Below are 23,954 nucleotides of genomic sequence, written 5' to 3' on the forward strand. Positions count from 1 at the left end.
GGTCCGGGTGCAGGTAGATGGGACTAGGCAGAAGATCAGGTCGGCATGGACTAGATGGGCCAAAGGGCCTGTTTCTGTGTTGTAGTGCTCTAAGTCTATGACTCTGAGAGATGGCGAAAAACAGAGAGACCTGGAGCTCCCAGAAGGTAGCAGGATGAGTTGAGGCAGCAGACAGGATAATTGCCATCATTGGTGACACTTTGAGAGTGGCCACATCATGCTGAAAATATTATAAAACACTCTATCGGTCAATAAAACCACAGATGCTGGAAACCTGAAATAAAACAGAAAATGCTGGAAACACTCAACAGGTCAGGGCCTGCACACTATCACTTGCTACATAAGTGTCAATGATCTGTCACTTCTGGATGAACTGATGCCTTTTATGCACACCTAGAAAGGAAGAACACCAACACACCCACAGCAGCCCCCACAGCTGACCACTGTGTGATCTCGGTCTCTGAGGCCAACGTCAGAGCATCACCAGGGTGAACCCATGAAAAGCACCCTGTCCAGATGGGATACCTGGCTGAGTGCTGAGTCTCTGCGGACCAACTGGCTGGTGTATTCGAGGACATCTTCAACCTCTCGCTTCTGTGGTCTGAGGTTCCCACCTGCTTCAAAAGGGCAGCTCTAGCTCTGGTGCCCAAGAAGAACATGTAACCTGCCTCAATGGCTACTATCTGGTAGCACCTACATCCACCCTAATGGATTGCTTTGAGAGGTTGGTTATGGCATGTCAACTCCAGCCTCAGAAATGACCTGAATTCACTTCAATTTGCCTCCTGCCACATCAGGCCAACAGCAGATGCGATTACTCTGGCTCTTCAATCTGCTCTGGACCATCAGGACAACAGAAACACAGACATTAGATATTAGCTATTTATTTATTAGTCACATGTACATCGAAACACACAGTGAAATGCGTCTTTTTACGTTATTGAGAATGTGCTGGGGGCATCCCGCAAGAGTCGCCACTCTTCCGGTGCCAACCGTTGCCACGCTTCTGGCGCCAACATCGCATGCCCACAACTTCCTAACCCGTACATCTTTGGAGTGTGGGAGGAAACCGGAGCACCCAGAGGAAACCCACGCAGACACGGGGAGAACGTACAGACTCCTTACAGACAGCGGCCGGAATTGAACCCGGGTGGCTGGCGCGTAAAGCATTACACTAACCGCTACACTACCCTGCCACAGCTCGGCGTTCAACACAATCATCCTCTCCAAACGTATCACCGAGCTCCAAGACCTGGGCCTCTGTACCTGCCTCTGCAACTGGATCCTCGACTTCCTCATCGGCAGACCTCAGTCAGTATGGATCGGTAAAAACACCTCCTCCTCGCTGACCAACAGCACAGGCACACCTCAGGGCTGCGTACTTAGCCCCCTGCTCTATTCTCTTTGCACCTATGACCATGTGGCTAAGCACAGCTCCAACACCATCCATAAATTAGCCGACGACACCACTGTTGTTGACCAAATCATGGATGCTGATGAGTCAGCGTACAGGAGCGGGGTAGGACACCTGGTTGAGCGGTGACACAACAACAACCTGTCGCCCAACTTCAAAACAAAACAAGGAACGAGTTGTTGACTTCAGAAAGGGGAAGTTGGGAAACAGTGTGCCAGTTCTCATTGGGGGGTGGAGGGGGCGGGGAGTCAGAGGTGGAGAGAGTTAACACACTACTGGCCAGTTCTACTGGAGGTTATCCTTCTGTGATACTAACTCTATTTCTCTCTCTCCACAGTTACCATCTGACTAGCTGGGCATTTCCAGCCAGCTTCTTTTGGTTTCAGGCTCAGCAACACTTCTCAGCTTTATCTTGATACTTTGTTTGCTTTCAATCTCTCTACTTCCCTCAGTAATCTATTAACCAGGTCCACAAACACCGGAATTACCCAGACAGCCTGACCTTACCCTATCCAAGATATTTCCTCCATCGCCCATCCTCTCCACAATTTAAAACCAATGGTATTACTAGTTAATAATATTAATGGTATAACTGGGTGGCAGTGAGTCAGTTTACCGGAGCGAGGTGAGTCACCTGGGTGAGTGCTGCTGCAACAACAACCTCTCGCTCAACATCAGTAAAAATGAAGAGCTGATCGTTGACTTCAGGAAGGGGAAGGAGGGCAAACATGCGCCGGTCTACATTGGGGGATTGGCGGTGGAGGGAGTCAGCAGCTTTAAATTCCTGGGTGTTGACGTATCGGACGACCTGTCCTGGGCCCAGCACATAGATGCAGTCACAAGGAAGGTGCATCAGTGTCTTTGCTTTCTTAGGAGGTTAAGGAGGTTCAGCTTGTCACCGAACACTCTAACAAACTTCTACAGATGTACTGTTGAAAGTGTCCTGACTGGTTGCATCACGGTCTGGGACGGCAATTCAAATGCACAGGAACGTAAGAAGCTGCAGAGAGTAGTGGACTCAGCCCAATACATCACAGGCACATCCCTCCCCACCATCGGGAGTATCTACAGGAGGCGCTGCCTCAGGAAGGCAACATCCATCGTCAAAGATCCCCACCATCCGGGCCGTGCCATCTTCTCGCAGCTCCCATTGGGCAGGAGGTACAGAAGCCTGAAGTCCCACACCACCAGGTTCAGGAACAGCTACTGCCCTTCAACCATTCGGTTCTTGAAGCAACCGGCACAACCCTAACCCTGCCTCAGTTTAACAACACCATGACCACGTTGACAACTTTGCACTACAATGGAGTTTGTTTTTTTTTGTTTTAATTGTGTTCTTTCTTCTAAAAATTGTGTATAATTTATGTTTCATTTATGTTTTTCTTGTGAATGCTGCTTATCTGATGCTCTGTGCCTGTGATGTTGCTGCAAGTGAGTTTTTCATTTCACCTGTGCATTGTGCATATGACAATAAACTTGACGTTGACTTTTCCTCTGTAACATTTGCCCAAACTGCAAATCTGAACAGCCCACCAATAAGATTGTGAGAAATCGGAACAGGAGGAGGTCACAGATCCGGTCACGTTCGCCCTGACATTAACATCGTGGGTGATCTACCTCAGCACTTTTCTCCGGAGCCATCCCCAAATCATCTGATTCCTTGAATACCCAGAAATTCATTGATCCCAGTTTCTTAATGAATTCCATGACCAAGTCTCCATGACGCTCTAGGTAGAGATCCAAAGACTCACCACCCTCAGGTGCACCACAGGTAGACAGGGCAGTGAAGAAGGCGTTTGGCACGCTGGCCTTCATTGGACAGGGCATCGAGTCCAGGAATTGTGGCCTCACCCTGCAGTTGTACAAGTTGTTGGTGTGACCGCACTTGGAGTACTCTCTGTAGTTCTGGTCGCCCTGCTATAGGAAGGATGTGATTAAGCTGGAGAGGGTGCAGAAAAGATTCACAAGCATGTTACCGGGACTGGAGGGCTGGAGCTATGAGGAGAGGCTGGACAGGCTGGGACTGTTTTCCCTGCAGTGTAGGAGGCTGAGGGGTGACCTTATAGAGGTTTATAAAATCATGAGGGACATGGATAAGGTGGATGGTCACAGTCTTTTCCCCAGGGTAGGGGAGTCTAAAACTAGAGGGCACAGGTTTAAGGTGAGAGGGGAAAGATTTAAAGGGGACCTGAGGGGCAAGTTTTTCACACAGAGGGTGGTGGGTGTGTGGAACAGGCTGCCAGAGGAAGTGGTAGATGTGGCTACAATTACAATGTTTAAAAGGCATTCAGGTGTGTACATGGATAGGAAAAGTTTAGAGGGATATGGGCTAACCACAGACAAATACACTTTACTGTCTGCCTGCACTGCACTTTCTCTGTAACTGTAACACTTTATTCTGCATTGTTACTGTTTTACCCTGTACTACCTCGATGCACGGTGTAATGAATTGATCTGTATGAACGGTATGCAAGACAAGTTTTTCACTGTACCTTGGTACATGTGACAATAATAAACCAATTCCAATTCTAACTGGGACTAGCTTGGGAAGGCACCTTGGTCAACATGGATGAGTTGGGCTGAAGGGCCTGTTTCCATGCTGTATAACTCTATGGCTCCATGAAGATTGGAATGGTGATAGATAGGGATAGTTGATCAACAAGGGGACCTTGGTGCCCTTGTACAGCGGTCACTGACAGCAAGCCTGCACGTGCAGTGGGCAGTTAGGAAGCACATGGTAAATTGTGCTTCACTGCGAGAGGTTTTGAGTGAGGGAGGGCAGCTGTATTGTTCCTTGTTTGTTTAAGAAGAGCAATTGATATCCATCCAAGCACACGACCTCGACAGATGCCAGGGGACCTCTTGTATCTTTCCAGAAAGCATCTCTTCCTGCTTTTGATTTCAGTCATGTGCAATCCCTTCCTTCCAGTCACTCGAAGGAAAGGGATTTCCAGGATCTGTCACAAGTGAATGACTTCCCTATGGTTTCCTGGAGCCCAGGTCCATTATTGTTCACAGACGACCAGGAGACAGGGTATTGAGGTTATACAATGAAAGTGCAGAGGGTGGACCCTGAGGACATAATAAACACACATTTACCGCTCAGGAGGATACGATTCAGCTTTTTGTGTATCCGTGCCACACAAAATATAGAGCGCACTTGCTTACTTGGATTAATCCCGCCACCCAACTCTTACGCCGAGGATCTGTTGGTTATGTCTCTCGATGTTCATCCAGGTAGGGTGGGTTTATTGAACATAGAACAGTACAACACTGGACAGGCCATTTGGTCCACAATGTTGTACTAATCTTAATGCCAATTAAGATTAGGGCAGGCACGGTAGTGTAGCAGTTAGCATAACGCTATTACAGCGCCAGTGACCTGGGTTCAATTCCGGCCACTGTCCGTAAGGAGTTTGTACGTTCTCCCTGTGTCAGTGTGGGTTACCTCCGGGTGCTCCGGTTTCCTCCCACATTCCAAAGACGTACAGGTTAGGAAGTTGTGGGCATGCTATGTTGGCGCCGGAAGCGTGGCGACACTTGTGGGCTGCCCCCAGAACACTCTAAGCAAATACGCATTTCACTGTGTGTTTCGATGTACATGTGACTAATAAAGAAATCTTATCTTATCTTATCTTAATTTATACTAAATGTCCTCCTCCTGTGTATCACCATATCCCTCCACTCCCTTCATATTCATGTGTCTGTCTAAAAGCCTCTTAAACTCCACCAAACTGCCTGCTGCCACTGCTACCCCTGGTAACCCATTCCAGGTACCCACCACTCTCTGCGTAAAACACTTGCCCCTCACGTCACCTTTAAGCGTCCCCCCTCTAACTTTAAAAGCACGTCCTCTGCTGTTTGACATTTCTACTTTGGGGAAAAGATTCTGACTGTCTACCATGTCTCTGCCTCTCATAATTTTATAAACCTCTATCAGGTCTCCCCTCAGCCTCCGACGCTCCAGGGAGAACAACCCAAGTTTGTCCAACATCTCCTTATAGCTCATGCTCTCTAATCCAGGCAGCGTCCTGGTGAACCTCCTCTTCACCCTCCCCACAGTCTCCACATCCTTCCTGTAATGGGACGACCAGAACTACACACAATGCTCCATGTGCAGTCTGACTAAAGTTTCATACAGCCGCAGCGTGACTTCCTTACTCTTGTACTCAACACCTTACCACTGAAGGCAAACATGCCACACACCTTCTTTACTACCTTATCCACTATCAGTGAACTATGATCCCTCTGTATTTCAGTGCTATTAAGGACCCACCATTAACTGTATACTTTCTCCTTTCATTTGACCTCCCAAATGGTTGCCCGGTTTCTGCCTCCACTAGCTCTCACCAGCCAGTAACCTCCCTTACCATCCTTACCACCCTTCCTCAGCTCCCCTCTAAACCTTCTGCACTCAACCTGTATCCCCTCATTACTAACTTTCTACCAGGGGATACAATGCATCCCGTTTACCTCGTCCCCTCCTCTCATTTTATACAACACACAAAAAGCTGGAGGAACTCAGAGGGTCAGGCAGTATCTGTGGGGGGCAAATGGACAGTTGACATTGTGGGTTGAGACCCTTCAGAGTGCAGAGGAGATTTACGAGGATGTTGCCAGGACTCGAGACTGATTTGCAAGGAGAGGGTGGACAGGCTAGGACTCTACTCCACGGAACAGAGGAGATTGAGGGGTAATCTTATAGAGGTGTATAAAATCATGAGGGGCATAGATAGGGTGAATGCACTCAGTCTTTTTCCCAGGGTTGGGGAATCAAGAACTAAAGGGCACAGGTTTAAGGTGAGAGAGGAGAGATTTAATAGGAACCTAAGGGGCAACTTTTCTACCAAGAGTGTGGTCAGTATTTGGAACGAGCTGCCAGAGGAAGTGGTTGAGGCAGGTACATTAACAACTTCTAAAAGGTACTTGGACAGGAACATGGATAGGAAAAGTTCCTCCAGTGTTTTTTGTGTGACTTCCGATTCCAGCATCTGCAGTCTCCTGTGTCTCTTTTTATACACTGATTTAATCTCTCCCCAAGCAAAAAATGAGCTGCTGGAGGAACTCAGCAGGTTTGGCAGCATCTGTGGAGGGAAGTGGACAGTTGACGTGCTCCAGGTTCCAGCAGCTGCAGTCCCTTGTGTCTCTCGTCTCCCCTCAAGTTCCCTTGTATTGTACAGCCTAGATAGTCTCTCCCCTTCACCACAACTCGCCACCCCCAACAACTTCCTCGGACATCACCTCCAGTACTGAAACGTTCTTCCGGTAGTGTGGTGACCAGAAAAGCAGGAAAATCGAGTAATTGGAAATTGTTGAATGGCATATCAAAGGCTGCAAATTGTCCAGAAGATGAGGAGCTGACCCTCAAGCTTGTGTTGGGCTTCAGGAGGCCACGGACGGGAAGGTCAGAGAGCGAGTGGGCAGGGAAGTAAAGTGACTGCAACAGGGAGCTCGGTGCATGGAGGCCCAGTGTAAGCTTGAGGAATAGCACCTCACCTTCTGCTTGGGCGCGCAGCCTCGCACTGCTTGTTCTGCAGGGCATTCACCATGCTCTCCTTTTACTTCTGGGTTCACCAATGGCTCTGATCTTCACTGCAGAGCTTCTCAAGACCTTCTGTTTGTTTTCTCTCCAACCACCATCAAAAATATATTCATCCAACAACTGTGTAAATATTGGAACCACCCCACAACTCTGCTTCACCCCCCCTCAGGGATTTTCCCTCCACCCTATCAATCCCTCACCAGCTTTGTAACTTCAGACGAGGAGCATTGAGTAAAGGAATTGGGACGTTGTGTCACAGTTGTACAAGACATTGGTGAGACTGCACTTGGAGTATTGGTCATCCTGTCGTAGGAAAGGCATCATTAATCTGGAGAAGATTTACGAGGATGTTGCCAGGACTCAAGGGCCTGAGTTATAGGGAGCGGTTGGGCAGGCTAGCACACAGCTCAGCACATCACACAAACCAGCCTCCCCTCCACGGACTCTGTCTACACTTCTCACTGCCTTGGGAAAGCAGCCAGCATAATCGAAGACCCCACCCACCCCGGACATTCACTCTTCTCCCCCCTCCCATTGGTCAGAAGATACAATGGCCTGAAAGCACGTACCACCAGGCTCAAGGACAGCTTCTATCTCACTGTTGTAAGTCTATTGAATAGTTCCCTAGTACGATAAAATGGACTCTTGACCTCACAATCTACCTCGTTATGACCTTGCACCTTATTGTCTGCCTGTACTGCACTTTCTCTGTAACTGTAACACTTTATTCTGCATTCTGTTATTGTTTTCCTTTGTACTGCTCAATGCACTGATGTGATGAAATGATCTGTATGGATGGCATGCAAAACAAAGTTTCACTGTACCTTGGTACATGTGACAGTAATAAACCAATTTACCAATTTTTTCCTTGGAGCATAGGAGATTGAAGGGTGACCTTACAGAGGTGTATAGAATCAAGAGGGATATAGATAGGGTTTTAAAATTTAAATAGAGAAGTGAAAGATTAAAAGGGACCTGAGGAGCAACTTCTTCACGCAGATGGTGGTGATGAGATGATATGCGATTTCTTTATTAGTCACATGTACATCAAAAAACAGTGAAATGCACCTTTTGCGTAGTTTTCTGGGGTCAGCCCGCAAGTGTCACCACGCTTCCGGTGCCAATGTAGCATGCCCACAACTTCCTAACCTGTACGTCTTCGGAATGTGGGAGGAAACCGGAACACCCGGAGGAAACCCACGCAGACACGGGGAGAACATACAAACTCCTTACGGACGGCGGCGGGAATTGAACCCAGGTCGCTGGTGCTGTAAAGCCGTCCGTAAGGAGTTTGTATGTTCTCCCCGTGTCTGCGTGGGTTTCCTCCGGGTGCTCTGTACAGGTTAGGAAGTTGTGGCATGCTACATTAAAGGAGATCTGAGGGATAAGTTTTTTCACGCAGAGGATGGTGAACATCTGGAACGAGTGGCCAGAAGGAGTAGTGGAGACAGATACAATTACAATGTTTAAAAAGCATTTGGATAGGAAGGGTTGAGAGGGACATGGGCCTAATTTGGGCAAATGGTACTTGTGTAGACAGGCATCATTGTCGACACAGACGAGGTGGGTTGAAATGGTCTGTTTTTGTGCTGTGTGATTCGAGAATTCCCCCTCACAGTGGCAGTCCTGGGGTGACCTGAATTCTTGGTCTCAAAACCCTCAGTGGTACATGAATGCGTAAAGGAATGAGGGTCCTCACTAGGATATACCTTCTCTATATGATGTCAGAAACAGGGATGGTCACTGACTGAACAGCGTTGAATTCCATTGACAGTTCCTCAGTCCAAGCCTGCAAGAAACTGCAGGGAGTCGTGGACACAGCCCAGTGCATCACAGACACCAGCCTCCCCTCCTTGGACTCTGTCTTTACCTCTCGCTACCTTGGTGAAGCAGCCAGCATAATCAAAGACCCCACCCACCCGGGACATTCTCTCTTCTCTCCTCTTCCATCAGGTAGAAGATACAGGGGCCTGAGGGCACGTACCACCAGACTTAAGGACAGTTTCTACCCCACTGTGATAAGACTATTGAACGGTTCCCTTATATGATGAGATGGACTATGACCTCATGATCTACCTTGTTGTGACCTTGCACCTTATTGCACTGCACTTTCTCTGTAGCTGTGACTACTTTACTCTGTACTGTTATTGTTTTTACCTGTACTACATCAATGCACTCTGTACTAACTCAATGTGACTGCACTGTGTAATGTATTGACCTGTGCGATCGGTTTGTAAGACAAGTTTTCTCCGTAGCTCGCTACAAGTGACAATAATAAACCAATACCAATACCAAACATTGGGCTAAAGTTTCAAACATCTTTTTTCTAATGTTCGTTTTTGAGATCTGGGCATCACAATGACAGTATTTAATTGCCCATCGCCTATTGCCCCTTGATAAGGTGGGGGTCAGCTGCCTCCTTGGACGGCTACAGTCCTTCTGGTGAAGGTGTTCCCATAGTGCTGTTGAAGAGGGAGTTCCAAGAGTTTGACTTAGTGACGATGCAGGAATGATATATTTCCCAGTCAGGATGGTGTGTGATTGGGAGGGGAATCCATAGGTGGTGGTGTTCCCCCGCACCTGCTGCCCTCGGTGGTAGAGGTTGCGGGTTTGGGAGGTTCTGTTGGAATAGCCCGGGCGAGTAACTGCAGTGCATGTTGTAGACGGTGCACACTGCAGCCACTGTGCGCCAGTGGTGGTGGGAGGGAGTGTTCAGGGCGGTGGATGGGGTGCCGATCAAACAGGTTGCTTCAAACTTGGGCCTCGGGAGTAGGTTATTGATGACTCACTGTCGATGATGGTGTCCATCTATTTGCTGATGATTGAGAGGGACTGACTGGGCAGGAATTAGCCGGGTTGGATCTGTCCTGCCTTTGGTGGACAGGGACGTATCCGTGCAATGTTCACTTTGCTGGGTCGATGCCAGCAACGGAACTGTCCTGGAGCAGCTCGGCTAAAGACACAGCTAGTTCTGGAGCAGCTCTTCAGCAGTGAAGGGATTGTCTGGGGACTGGGGTCTGTGACGGTGGGGGTCTCGGGAGGAACCAGGATGGATGACCCACCCACCACTTCTGTCTGGACACGGTGTGAATGGTCCAGCCTTGTCTCCAGCTCCCACGCTGGGCCCCACCTTCGGTGAGATGGAGGATGTTCCTGGAGCCTCCTCCCCCTGTTACCTGTTGAATTGTCCCCACTTCCCCCCCCCCCCCCCATTCACAGCCCGATGTGGTGGGGCTGCAGAGCTTCTGATCCAGTGGGTGTGGGATTGCTCCGCTGTGTCTACGGCACACTGTTTAGTATGCATGCAATCCTGTGTGGCAGCTTTACTGGGCAGGTACCTCACTGTGTTTCAACACCTAGCACGCCCTGCCAGACTCCTCATTGCAACAGGGTAGATCCCCTGACTTGATAAAGTGAGGAACACACTGAAGAATATGCACTCTAAGCCAATGACCGTCTCCAGCAAGAGAGACTCTCACTGTCTCTCCCTGACATTTAACAGCGCCACCACCACCAGTTTCCCCACCATCAACACCCTGGGCATCACCATTGAGCAGAAACTCAGACTGAACAGCCGAGTAATACCATGGCTACAATAACAGGTCAGAGACTGGGTATCCTGCAGTGAGTGACTCACCTCCTGACACCTCAAGGTTTTTCGACAGGCACCAGGGTTGCATCGAATGCTATAAACTCTGCCACAATGGTGCATGCAGATTTGTAATCGGTTTATTATCGTCACCTGTACTGAGGTACAGTGAAAAGCATTTGTTTGCGTGCCATCCAGACAGATACACCAGAGATTCTGCAGACGCTGGAATCTGGAGCAACACACGCAAAATGCTGGAGGAACTCAGCAGGTCAGGCAGCATCTGTGGAGGGAAATAAACAGTTGACGTTTCAGGTCGAGACCCTTCATCAGGACTGGAAAGGAAGAGGGTAGAAGCCAGAATAAGAAGGTTGGGGGAGGGGGAGGAGAGTCCATTCAGACAGATCATTCCATACATATGTACATTGAGGTAGTAGCAGAATAACAGAAATAAAACAATAGCAGAATGCAGAATAAAGTGTTACAGTTACAGAGAAAGTGCAGTGCAGGCAGACAATAAGGTGCAAGGCCATAACGAGATAGATTGTGAGGTCAAGAATCCATCTTATCATACTACAGGACCATTCAATAGTCTTATAACAGTGGGGTAGAAGCTGTCCTCAAGCCTGGTGGTACGTGCTTTCAGGCTTTTGTACCTTCTGCCTGACGGGAGGGGGGAGAAGAGAGAATGTCCGGGGTGGGTGGGGTCTTTGATTATGTTGGTTGCTTTACCGAGGCAGCTGGAAATGATTAGCTTGCACTGAAAACCAGAGATCAAATACGTGAGCTAAACAAGTTAACAGGGGAACTCCATGTTCCTCATCCTGCAGTGGTCGGGCATGGGTCCGCAGATGTCACAAGTGATAACTCAGTGTTCTCCCACCCAGCGTACACAGCTGTGCCACAGCCTCTTTCGGAGCCTTTTCCAAGGGTTCCTCAGCATGGAGGAGCACTGAGATCAGCTGGAGGATGGTGGCAGGTGGTAATCGGGGGTGGGTGGGGGGAGGTTTCCTTGCCCAAGTTTCCTGATGTCACGAGACTTCATGGGGTGTGGTGTTTGATGTTGAGGACCCCCAGGGCTACTCCCCTCTCACCTGCATCCCCTCTGGTGATCTGTCCTGTTGGTGGGACAGGACGTACCCAGGGAGTGTGCTGGAGCAGTCTGTTCTCTGCAAGGTATGTGTCTGTCAGTGCCGTATTTGGTAACTGGTAATTCATTTACTTGTCACCTGAGATACATGGAACGGTCCAGCACAGGAAACAGGCCCTTCAGCCCACCATGTCTGTGCTGAACACGATGCTGAATTAAACTAAATCCCTTCTGCCTGCACATGGTCCATATCCCTCCATTTCCCACATATCTAAAAGCCTGTTTAAACACAACTATCACATCTGCCTCCACCACCCGGGCACCCACGACTCTCTGTGTAAAATCTTGCCCGCACATCTCCTATAAACTTCCCCCTCTCACCTTAAAGCTAAGCCCTCTAGTATTTAACATTTTGATCCTGGGAAAAAATTCTGACTGTCTACTCTATCTATGCCTTTCAGAATCTTATAAACTAGAGTTACAGGGGGGGTTGGGAACCAGTGTGACAGGCAGAAAGTGGAGAGGCTGTGGGGAAAGTAGTTGTTAAGACCACAGGCAAAGATGGAAACCGAAAGGTTGAGTGTGGTGAAACTAATGTTCTGGGTTGCATCTATTTCAATGCAAGGAGCACTGTAGATAAGGCAGATGACTTAGAGTGTGGATCTGTATGTGGAATTATGATGTTGTAGCCATTAGCAAGACTCGGTTGCAGGAGGGACAGGACTGGCAGCTCAATGTTCGGGGTTCCGATGTTTTAGACGTAATAGAGGGGGAGGTATTAAAGGGGGAGGGGGGCATTACTCATCAGGGAAACTGTCACGGCAGTGCTCAGAGAGGACACACTGGAGGGCTCGAATACCGAGGCAATTTGGGTGGAACTGAGGAATGAGAAATGGACGGCCACGTTAATGGACTATATTAGAGACCTCCAATAGTCAGCGGGATTTAGGGGAGCAAATTTGCAGACAGATAGCAGACAGTTGCAGGAAATATAAAGTTGTGCTTTTAACTCTCCACATATTGACTGGAACTCTATACTGTAAAGGGGATGGGACTGAGTTCGTCAAATGTCTTCAATATGTAGAGGTCTCAACTAGAGAGAATGCAATACTGGATCTCCTCTTTGAGAATGAGTCAGGGCAGGTGACAGAAATAAGTATAGGGGAACACTTTGGATCCAGTGATCATAATTCCATTAGTTTCGAGATAATTGTGGAAAAGGATAGGACTGATCCTAGGGTTAAGATTCTAAACTGGAGGAAGGCCAATTTTGACGGCATCAGAAGGGATCTGGTAGGTGTGGATTGGGATCAGTTGTTTTCTGGCAAAGAGATGCTTGGTAAGTGGGAGGCCTTCAAGAGTGAAATATTGAGAGTACAGAATCTGTATGTTCCTGTTAGGATAAAAGGCAAGGCTAACAGGTTTAGGGAACCTTGGTTATCGAGGGATACTAAGGCCCTGGTAAAGAAAAAGAAGGAGGTGCCTCTCAGGTATAGGCAGTTAGGATCAAATGAGGTGCTTGAGGAGCATAACAAATGCAACACTTAAGAGGGAAATCAGGAGGGCAAAAAGAAGACATGAGGTTGCTCTGGTGGACAAGGTGAAAGAGAATCCCAAGGGTTTCTGCAGCTATATTAAGAACAAAAGGATAGTAAGGGACAAAATTGGTCCTCTTGAAGATCAGTGTGGTCACCTATGCCTGGAGCCGAAAGAGGTGGGGAAGATTTTTAATGGATTTTTTGTATCTGTGTTTATTCGGGAGACAGACACAGAGACTATAGAACTGAGACAAAGAGCAGTGAGGTCATGGGCCGTAACTGGATTATGGAAGAGGAGGTGCTTGCTGTCTTGAGGTGTATTAGGGTGGATAAAACCCCAGAGCCTGACGAGGTGTCCCCTTAGACCTTGAGGGAGGCTAGTGCAGAAATTGCAGGGGCCCTGACAGAGATATTTAAAATGTCCTCAGCCACGGGTGAGGTGCCGGAGAACTGGAGGATAGCTAATATTGTTCTGTTGTTTAAGAAATAAGCCAGGAAATTATAGGCCAGGGAGCCTGACGTTAGTCGTGGGTAAATTATTGGAAGGTATTCTGAGGACAGGATATATAAGTATTTGGATAGACAGGGCCTGATTAAGGATAGTCAACATGGCTTTGTGTGTGGGAGGTCATGTCTAACCAATCTAATAGAGTTTTTAGAGGAAACTTTTGGAGGGATATGGACCAAATGCAGGCAAATGGGACTAGCTCAGCCAGGCAACTTGGTCAGTATGGACGAGTTGGCAGAAGGGCCTGTTTTCTGGCTGAATAACTCTATGACTCTTATTCCTTTCCCCAACAGCACTGTGGGAGCACCTTCACTAGAGGGACTGCAGCGGTTCAAGAAGGCTGCTCACCCCCACCTTCTCGAGGGGCCACTGGGGATGGGTAACAAATGCTGGTCTTGTCGACAGTACCCACATCCTGTAAGTTAGTACATGAAGGTTCTCTCTTGTGAAGGGAGTGCTGAATTGTCACTCATAACAGCTGTGGGAATGGATGTCATCTGCTTGTTGGTTTGTAGTAAACCACTTTCTTGGACACTTGCAGGGTTAGGGAACAAGGGACTTTCACAGTTAACTCGTTTTGTTCATGTGTTTAATCTACTCTAGTTTTAATATGAATACCAAGCCATTGAGCCAGTATGGCAGGGTTTATAAGATTTGACGCAATCATCAAGGTCAGACCAATTCCTGAAAATCTATCTGATTATCTCAAGTGCTGGGAGGGACAGATCTATCATTCCCAACAGGCCTGTCCCTGACTGAATTCTCACTGAGATATAACCCTGCAGGAGCCAATATGAGAGTCTGATAGAATTAAAGGCAGGTTGATTGATGAAAAGAACTGGGTTACAGAATCTATACCAAACTAGAGGAAGGATGTGGTTGCACTGGAGTGTGGAGGAGGTTCACCAGGATGTTGCTTGGACTGGAAGTCTTTAGTTGTCGGGAGAGAATGGAGAGGCTGGGCTTGTTTTCCCTGGAGTGAAGCTGAGAGGTGATCTGATAGAGGTGTATGAAGTTATAAGCATAGATGGAGCAGATAGAATCTTGTTTCCATGTTAAGGGTATTCAAAAAACAAGAAGGCAGAGGTTTAAGGAGGGAGGAAGGAGCTTTAAAGGGGATTTGAGGGGGAAGTTTCTTTTACACAGGGAGTGGTTGATATCTGGAACATGCTTCCAGAGGAGGTGGTGGAATCAGATACAATCACTGTGTTTGAGGCTTTTAGACAGACACTTAACTAGGTACTTAAAGGTTTGGAAGGATACAGTTATAATGTGGGGAAATGGGATTAGCGTAGACAGGCAAAATGGTCGGCATGGATGTGTTGGGCTGAAGGGCCTGTTTCCGTGCTGTACAACTCTGTGACTCTGTCATCCGTGATTGGTTGTGTGGTCTCATTACACACATGATTTCCTTGCCTTGTAGTCAGAACTGCACACGGCCAGGCAGGTAGAAAGATCTTTGGGTGTCAGGAGGTGCGTCACTCTCTCAGGATAGCCAGCATCTGACTTGTTCTTGTAGCCACAGTGTTTATGGAGGTGGTTCTACTCTTTCTTTGTGTGTCATAAACATTACTGTCCATTTGCAGGTCCTCCCCAGGTAATGACATGGGTCTGTTCCTGAGAACTGTTTGTAACCCCAACAGTTCACAAGTCGGAAATGCGTTTCCCAGGTGGTAGAAGATACCGGAAGCCCCACAGTAGCCGGCAAATCCATCCCTTTAAAAAGGACTTAAGGAGCAACTTCTTCACACAGAGGGTAGTGCGTATATGGAACGAGCTGCCCGAGGAAGTGGTTGAGGCAGGTACATTAACAACGTATAAAGGATATTTGTATAAATATGTGGATAGGAGGGGTTTCGAGCGATAGGAGCCAAATGTGGGCAAATGGGAATAGCTTGGTGGGCACCATGGTTGGCATGGATGAGTTGGGCCGAAGGGCCTGTTTCAGTGTTGTATTACTCTATGATTCTGCGGTGGGTTTGGATGAGAAGCTGGAGGAGCTGGGGATGGGGGGTGGGGGGGCGGGGTGGGCAATGTTTGGGGGGCAGGGTGCCAGGTTGGTGTGTTTGGGGTCCAGGTGGCAATCCAAGGATCATAGAATCCCACAGCACAGAATCGGGCCCTTTCTGCGCATTTCCTCCATACCTCAAGTGAAGCTATTTACTCTAGCCCCATTTCCCCACATTGTGCCCCTATCCCCCTACACCTTTCCTGTCCATGTACCTGTCTAAATGTTGTAACTGTATCTGCCTCTGGCAGTTCATTCCACATATTCACCACCCTGGAAAAAGATTTCTTTATTAGTCACATGTACATCGGAACACACAGTGAAATGCATCTTTTGCGTAGAGTGTTCTGGGGGCAGCCCGCAAGTGTCGCCACGCTTCCGGCGCCAACATTGCATGCCCACAACTTCCTAACTCTAAGTTGCCCCCAGTGTGTGGGTAAACGGGGGAAGGGAAAGGAGCTGACGGGCAGGTGTGAGAGAAAATAAGTTTCAGGGGAGCAAGGAGAGGGGGAATGGGTTGATGGACACAGCACCTCCTTCAACGTAAGATACTCTCGGACCAAAGCTGTGACGGAGATCTGGGAGCCAAGCGGCTCTGGTGTGACCCAAACTTGGCATGGGGAATTGGGTTATTAGTGAGTGTGCTGCTAGATTACACAGTCCAATACTTTGCTGGTGATTGAGAATGGAATAATTGGACAGTAATTTGCAATCTGGGCAAGGTTCCCCATTGTTGGACAGGCGTGGTGTTGTAAATGGACTGGAAGAGTTTGGCTGGCTGTTTGTTGTGGAGCTCAGGTCTTCAGTACTACAGCTGGGATGTGGTCTGGTCCCATAATGCCAGATCACAAAGTCCAGGGCAGAGATAAGGTGGATGGTAACAGTCTTTTTCCCCAGGGTAGGGAGTCTAAAATTAGAGGGCACAGGTTTAGGTGAGAGGGAAAGATTTAAAGATAAGATTTCTTTATTAGTCACATGTACATTGAAACACACAGTGAAATACACCTTTTGCGTAGAGTGTTCTGGGCGGCAGCCCGCAAGTGTCGCCACGCTTCCGGCGCCAACATAGCACGCCCACAACTTCCTAACCTGTATGTCTTTGGAATGTGGGAGGAAAATGGAGCACCTGGAGGAAACCCACGCAGACACGGGGAGAACGTACTAACTCCTTACAGACAGCGGCCGGAATTGAACCCGGGTCACTGGCACTGTAATAGCGTCATGCTAACTGCTACACTACCGTGCCTGCCCAATAATAAACCAATTTACCAATGTGGATTCCCTGTGCTCCCAAACCCATTTGAACAACCCAGAAAACAATTGGCCTTATCCTGAATGTTAGAGCAATTTGACATTTGGATTTTTATTTGCAGAGCAATTTAAAAGCAGGAAAGTTTGAAATGAAAGTTCCTCTAACTCACGTCCATTTAAGTTGATGGTTCTTTAAACAAAATGTCACACAGTTCTTTCCATTGTTACGGACTCAGTGAAAGTCCCTTTAAGATAGAGAGTGTGTGTGTATGTGTGTGTGGGGCGTGCTTACGTCAATAGAAGATAAAGGACGTAATGACGTTGTTGAAGAGGTCAGAAGAAGAAGAAGAAGGAGAGAGAGAGAGAGAAGGGAGAGAGACACCAGCCTGCTTGTTTTCTCTATCGATGGATGAGAAACAATAACTGTGTCTGCCACTGAAATCCATGTATGGAAGTTGGAAGTAATCCGGTGGAGTTCACTTTGTTGCTGACCTGTAGAAGGAAACAGGTATTTGTGTGTGGACGACCACGGTTCGGATGCTTTTCGGGGTGAGGAAGTCACTACCGAGTAAACACTGAAGTGTCGTTTGGGTTCCATCGTGGAACATTTGGATTTCGTATTTACTCTCTCTATGTTTCTCTACATCTACGTCTTATCTTCTGACAACGGTGGTTGTTGAAGAAGCCCTTGCTCATGTTTCACCTTATGGCTTGCGGAACTGAACTTTAAGAACCATTCAGGAACTGGGAGTTTTGGACTTTGTCACACACACACACGAAGAGTTTAGTTTTGGGGTTAACGTTCGAGGTTTAACATTTTTTGAATTCTAACATACTAACATTTTTACTTTTATTTTATGTATTATCATAAGTAGTAATTAATAAAATAGTTTTAACACTGAATCATGCTCAGTGTGGTTCTTTTGTTGCTGGTTCGTGACACCATCTCTTTGCTGTGGTCTATTTTTGACCCCTCAGATCTCCTTGAACTTCTCCCCTCTCACCTTAAACCTGTGCGCTCTAGTCCTAAACTACCCACCCTGAGAAAAAAAGTCTCTGATTAGCTATGCCCCTCATTATCTATGCGGTACGGCAGTGTAGCGGTTAGTGTAACGCTATTACAGCACCAGTGAACCAGGTTCAATTCCTGCCGCTGTCTGTAAGGAGTTTATATGTTCTCCCCGTGTCTGCGTGTGTTTCCTCCAGGTGCTCAGTTTCCTCCCACATTCCAAAGACGTACGGGTTAGGAGCTGTGTGCATGCCGACACTTGCGGGCTGCCCCCAGCGCATCCTCAGTAACGCAAAAAGATGCATTTCACTGTGTGTTTTGATGTACATGTGACTAATAAAGAAATATCTTATCTTATTACTTCATTGTTAGAAATCTGTGCACGACAGCAGAACAAAGCCTCTGGACCTTGTTTGTCTGACGAATTCACACCTGACTTCTGCCTCAAAGAGAAATGGGAATTTTTGCAGTGGGTGAACATGGAATTTTGTTACATAGATAACATCCATGTGTTTACTGCAAATACCTTTGTTGCATTCCCCTGATATTCATTGACCTGCACTGGATCTCAGTGTGGGAATGGTGGCTTATGATTCCTGGCCCTGTTTTCCACCCCTATACCTGAGCTGTTAAAAAGTGGCTCCATCTTGGAGAGGGTGCAGAAGAGGTTCACCAGGATGCTGCCTGGATTGGAGAGTTTTAGCTATAAGGAGAGGTTGGACAAACTTGGGTTGTTTTCTCTAGAGCGGCAGAGGATGAGGGGAGACCTGTTTATAAGATTATGAGGGGCATAGACAGAGTAAACAGCCGGTATCTTTTTCTCAGGGTTGAAATGTTCAATACGAGAGAACATGCATTTAAGATGAGAGGGGAAAGTTCAAAGGAGATGTGTGGGGCAAGTTTTTTACACAGAGGGTGGCGGGTGCCTGGAATATGCTGTCAGGGGTGGTGGTGGAGTAAGTAAGATAAGATAAGATATCTTTATTAGTCACATGTACGTCGAAACACACAGTGAAATGCATTCTTTTTGCGTAGAGTGTTCTGGGGGCAGCCCACAAGTGTCGCCACGCTTCCGGTGCCAACATAGCATGCCCACAACTTCCTAACCCGTACGTCTTTGGAATGTGGGAGGAAACCGGAGCACCCGGAGGAAACCCACGCAGACACGGGGAGAACGTACAAACTCCTTACAGACAGCGGCCAGAATTGAACCCGGGTCACTGATGCTGTAAAGCGTTACGCTAACTGCTACACCACCGTGCCTATATGATAAGAGGCGTTTAAGAGACTCTTAGATAAACACATGAATGTGCAGAGAATGGAGGGATGTGGACTGTGTAGGCAGAAGGGATTAGTTTAGTTAGGCGTTTAATTACTGGTTTAATTAGTCTGATGGGCCAAAGGGCCTGTTGCTGTGCTGTATCATCCCTCTCTCAGCTGGACCCACCCATCACCTGCCAGCTCTTGCTTTACCCCTTCCTCCCACCTTTTTATACTGCCTATCACCCTTTCTTTCCAGTCCAGGTGAAGGGTCTCGACCTGAATAGATAGAGATGTAGGTAGAGTAGACAGAGTCTTTTTCCCAGGCCAGGCACGGTAGTGTAGCGGTTAGCGTATCGCTTTACAATGCCAACGACCCAGGTTCAAGTCCGGCCGCTGTCTGTAAGGAGTTTGTACGTTCTCCCTGTGTCTGCGTGGGTTTCCTCCGGGTGCTCCGGTTTCCTCCCACATTCCAAAGACGTGCGGGTTAGTAGGTTGACATTGGTGTATCTGGGCAGCGTTGGTCCTGGCCTGTTACCATGTTGTAGAAATAAAGTTTTATCGAGTACAGTTTTAAGTGCTGGAGGGCACAGCTTTAAGGTGAGAGGGGGAAAGTTTAAAGGAGCAAGGGTTAGTCGATGTTTCAGGTCGACTATCCCTTTGCCTCCACAGATGCTGCCTGACACACTGAATTCATCCAGCAGCTTGGTTTTTGCTCCATATCCCAGCATCTGGCGTCTCTTGTGTCTCCAAATGCTTCTGGAGATGCGTGAGGCAAGTTTCTACATGAGAGCGGTGGGTGTCTAGAACGAGCTGCCAGGGGTTGGTGGTCGAGGCAGATATGATAGCAATGTTTAAGAGGCATTTAGACAGACACATGACAAGTCGAGTTTATTGCCATGTGCACAAGTACGGTGAGGTACAGGTACAATGAAAAACTTGTTTGCAAGAGCATCACAGGCACGTAGGTACAGACAACACACAGGAATATAATAAGACATAACTGTTACGTACCAACAACAATAGAAACACACCGAGTCATGGTATAAGTTTAGAAACTATTTATTAATAACTACTTGTGATAATCAGAAAAGTAAAAATGTTAGATATTAAACATTAACCCAAAACTAAACTCAAAGTGTGCGTGTGTGGCAAATTCCCAAACTCCAAGTCTAGGGAATAGTTCGCAAAGTTCAGTTCAGCAAGTCATAAGGTGAAACGTGAGCAAAGGCTTTTGCAAAACCACCGTTGACAGAAGAGAAAATGTAGAGAGAATGTAGAGAGAAATTACAAAATCCACATGTTCCACGATGGAACCCATACGACACCTCAATCACTGATGATCTCCATTTACTTTGTTCCAAAGTATCTGCCACCCCGAAGACATTCGATACATGGCCGTCCACACCTGTTTCCCTCTACAGGTTAACGACAAAGTGGATTCCATTTGTTTGCTCCAAAAATCCATCCATGGATTGTAGTGACAGACACGGCTATTGTTCTTCATCCATTGTTACTGAGACCAGCAGTCAGTGTCTCTCTCCCTCTCTCTCTCTTCTCCAACACTGCAACTCACTGATCAATAAACAGCCAGCACATTGTAATCTTGCTGTCGTGATGACTCTACTGTCCATGTCTTAAAGGGACATTCACCAAATATCAACCTGACCCGTAACAATAACATTATACCATACAATGAAAAAAAAGACTCTGGAAAAGCAAGACCCTAGTGCAAAAAAGAACAAAAGGCACAACTGAAGACAAGTCCATGGTGTGCAAGGGGTGGTCCGTAGTGTTGTGTTGCTGAGGTAGGGTTAGGGTTGTGCAGGTCAGTTCAAGAACCGAACGGTTGAAGGGAAGTAGCTGTTCCTGAACCTGGAGGTGTGGGACTTCAGTCTTCTGTACCTCCTGCCCGACGGGAGCTCCAAGAAGATGGCACGGCCCGGATGGTGGGGATCTTTGATGATCTTGAGGCAGCACCTCCTGTGACCTCTACAAGCCTCCAATTCTTGCCATTGTGATAAACACCAACATTGATGGCCATGGGCTTTATCTCGCCATGTCCCATATTCTGGAATTCCCTCCCTCAATTTCTCCTTCTCGCTCCACTTTTAAGACATTCCCTTGGTTGGTTTGATATCTCTGTTATTTGATAGTGCTCCTGGGAAATATTTTTAAATGTTTCCCCATGTCAAAAGCTAACAAGCTGTTGAATCTTTGCTGGTGAGTTAATTGCTGTGGGGTGCAGTTATGGTTCTCGCCCAATCAGAAATGTCTTGGACAACATCAATGTAGGTCAAAGTCTAAGTTGGGTTTATTGTCATACACACAGGTGCGGGTGTGCACAGGTGCACTGAAAAACTTACTTGCAGCAGCATCACAGGCACACAGCATCAGATAAGCAGCATTCACAAGAAAAACATCAATTAAACATAAATTATACACAATTTTTATAAGAAAGGACACAACTAGAACACAAAAAAAGTCAATTTTCGTGCAAAGTGATCAAAGTGGTCATAGTGTTGCTAAACTGCAGTGATTAGGGTTGTGCCGGTTGGTTCAAGAACCGAATGGTTGAAGGGAAGTAGCTGTTCCTGAACCTGGTGGTGTGGGACTTCAGGCTTCTGTACCTCCTGCCCGATGGGAGCTGTGAGAAGATGGCATGGCCCGGATGGTGGGGATCTTTGATGATGGATGTTGCCTTCTTGAGGCAGCGCCTCCTGTAGATACTCCTGATGGTGGGGAGGGATGTGCCCGTGATGTATTGGGCTGAGTCCACTGCTCTCTGTAGGTGTCTCGACTGAATGGAGTCACCAAGTCTCTTTGAACAGCACTGTTGGTAATTAGTTTATTAATGTCACATGTACCGAGGTACAATGTAAAGCTCTGTGTTGCATACCATCCATACAGATCATTCCATACATCAATACATTGAGGTAGTACAGAAGGAAAAATAATAACAGAATGCAGAATGTAGTGTTACAGTTACAGAGAGAGTGCAGTGCAGGCAGACAGATAAAGTACAAGGGTCAAAACGAGGTAGATTGGGAGATCAAGAGTTTAACGTACAAGAGGTCAGTTCAAGAGTCTTATAACAAGGACATAGAACTTAGAACATAGAACAGTACAGCACAATACAGGCCCTTCGGCCCACAATGTTGTGCCGACCTTTAAACCTCGCCTAAGACTATCTAACCCCTTCCTCCCACATATCCCTCTGTTTTAAATTCCTCCATATACTTATCTAACAATCTCTTGAATTTGACCAATGTACGTGCCTCCACCACCACCCCAGGCAGCACATTCCATGGCCCAACCACTCTCTGGGTAAAAAACCTCCCTCTGATATCTCCCTTGAACTTCCCACCCATTACTTTAAAGCCATGTCCTCTTTGCCTGAATAGTTTCACCAGTATACAGTAACTGTTAGAGATGTAGCAAGTGCAATCCTCAGTATCCTTCATTTTTCCACTTTAATGTTTTACAGCTGCTGTTCAGCAATCTGAAAAGAACCATTTTAAAATGGAGCTCGCCTACGGCATATGAGTGGGTAACATAATGAGAAAACAAGAGCAGCACTCCCTATTCAGCGAAAGGCCATTCGACCCAAAAAGGCTTCATTTTCAATCTGATTTCCATCATAAGTAAAAGGAAAACAGAAGAGATGCCAGAGAGGAATGAATGCGTACTACTACCCCTTTGTATTTCTACATACAGATGCCATTCACTTTTCCTATTAAGTTTCCCCAAACATTGTCATTACATCAAAACGTTCACTTTAGTACTGATGTCTCTACGAGAAATATGAAGATCCCAGTCATGTGGCAGATTCGGTTTCCTCTCCACTCATGCAATAGAACATGACTGGTAGAGACATTACAGTGGGTTAGAAGCTGTCCTTGAGCCTGGTGGTACACACTTTCTGGCTTTTGTATCTTCTGGGAGGGGGGAGAAGAGAGAATGTCCGGGGTGGGTGGGGTCTTTGATTATGTCGGCTGCTTTCCTGAGGCAGCGGGAAGTGTAGACAGGGAAGGTTGGTTTCCGTGATGGACTGGGCTGTGTCCACAGCAACCTGCAATATCTTGTGGTCTTTGACCAAAGATTTAAACCTGCATTAAGTTTGAAAGTGATACAGCTCAACCTAAAACTAGTTCTTAAATCAAAACAAAAGAATCTGTGAAGTAAAAGGAGAAAAGGCTGGCAAGAAGTCAGCCAGTCAGGCAGCAGCTGTGGAAAGAGAAACCAGTTACCATTAAAGAATTATGAAGGTATGAGGGGACAGTTGGCTGTGGTTGATTGAGAGGAGATGTTGAGAGGTATGAGAGCAGAGAGGTAATGATCAGCACTGTAAGAAATGTTGCATGAATTGCAAAATTAAAAAATCCCTTATGGCACCAAATTCAACAGGTAAAGTGATCAATCTGTGGCTGTAGGAAAAATTTTTAAAAAACTGTTGGAAGAAGTCAGTGGGTCGAGCAGCATCTGTGGAGGCAGAGGGATGGTCAACATTTTGGGGGGTCCAGACCCTGCATCAGGACTGAGAGGGAGAGGGGAGATGGGCCAGTATAAAGAGGTGAGGGGGAGGGGTGAGGCAGGAGCTGGCAACGTGATTGGTGGAACCTGGGAGGCAGGGATATGGGCAGATGGATCCAGAAAGAAATGCAGGTCACCTGAAACTAGAGAATTCAATGTTTCATACCATTGAGTTGGAGGAAAATTTTAATCATTGTTAAATCCAAAGAGAT

This window comes from Pristis pectinata, chromosome 7 (assembly GCF_009764475.1).
Source record: "Pristis pectinata isolate sPriPec2 chromosome 7, sPriPec2.1.pri, whole genome shotgun sequence".
NCBI classification, from domain to species: domain Eukaryota; kingdom Metazoa; phylum Chordata; class Chondrichthyes; order Rhinopristiformes; family Pristidae; genus Pristis; species Pristis pectinata.